Source organism: Apodemus sylvaticus, chromosome 15 (assembly GCF_947179515.1).
Source record: "Apodemus sylvaticus chromosome 15, mApoSyl1.1, whole genome shotgun sequence".
In the NCBI taxonomy this organism is placed as follows: domain Eukaryota; kingdom Metazoa; phylum Chordata; class Mammalia; order Rodentia; family Muridae; genus Apodemus; species Apodemus sylvaticus.
This window is the reverse complement of record NC_067486.1, coordinates 34,363,097-34,364,557: the sequence shown is the minus strand read 5'-3', so window position 1 is coordinate 34,364,557 and position 1,461 is coordinate 34,363,097.

Genomic DNA, 1,461 nt, shown 5'->3' with positions numbered 1-1,461 from the left:
AAGAAGGAAGATGATAACCAACGATGAAGATGACGAATATGACAATGACAGCCAAGAAAAAGAAACATAGGAAGTTAACCTATGACCTTTCATTCCCATTTTAGAAGCAACAAACTGACTATAATCTGGCTTGGGTTTCTTGCTATATTTTTAAGGGCTCCTTGCTCCCCCTGGGATGTGTGTCCTAATGCAGAGAAGGCAATTCTCCAGCTGCTCACACAGCACATTTAAAGTGATTCTCACTGGCTGAAACAGGCACCAGGAGACAATCTCCAGAAAAGAGGCTCTCCGAAAGGCAGGGCTCCTTGAATAGCATCAATGGCCAAGTCAGCCAGGCTCTCTGCTGCCCCAACCTGTCCTTTCTGAATTCTAAGTATAACTCTCCAAGTTGACGTCACTAAATAACTATGGACGCCGTGTTCTGGAAAGCTAATTTCATGCTACGGGAATAAATACTATGTCATGGGCTCCTTATTTATCTTGGAATTTTAACACTGCTTCTTGAAAACATAAAGATGTGCGGTTTCCATTACTAATTAACAAAGAAGTTGATTAAAAGTCATGGGCTTCATCCTGAGGTACAGCATCTGGGGAAAGGATTTAAGAATTAAGATAATTTCCAGGTGAAATGAAACAGATCCTTGAAGGGATGGAATCTCATACAGCTACAATATTTACAACACTTTTATCAAGACATTAAAACAGAAGCAGATGCTTCCCCATGATTCTAAAATATTAGTTGCACATGGTATAATGCATTACAGAAAGCATCATAATAGATGAGCCTGGAAGGACAGAGCAGTTTTCTCTTGCAGCTGGATACAGAACAGATCCCAAATAGTTTTGATGTTAAACTTAATGCAGATGGAACCATCCTGGATGTGTTGCAAAATAAATTTCTCACTAGGGAGATAGGGGAAAGCGTCCCCTTTTTTTTCACAAAAATATCAATGTTGGAAGGGGTTGGTATAGAATGTATCCTCACTTTCAACAAGTCTAAATTAAAGAATCGGCAGTACCTCTGCGCTCACAATTGTGCCATTGCCATGTTCTACTTTTATGTGAAAGACGATTCCAAATCTGCCAGAGGATTATTGCTGGGTACAGCCTCCAGCTCTGCCTGCACCAAGTGAGGAGAGTCTCTCTGTATGCTTAGCATTTGCCTCCAGTGCTCATTATTCACACAGCACACAATGAGACCCTCCACATGTCTGTCACTGCACAGTGGAGAGGAGATAGCAAGACATGGCTCTGCCTGGTGGAAGTCAGGAAAACGCACAGGAAGGGCAAGTTTAGTGCTCCTGAGATTGTGCACAGGCAAGGGATATACAGAAATGCTTAATCATCTTTCTGTGCATTGTAAGACGAAAATTTCAGATTCTCTAATGTAGAAAGCCATAGATAAGAAATCAAACAAGACTATAACAAGAACTTTGTTTGAGGATCCATAGGGGTAGCAAC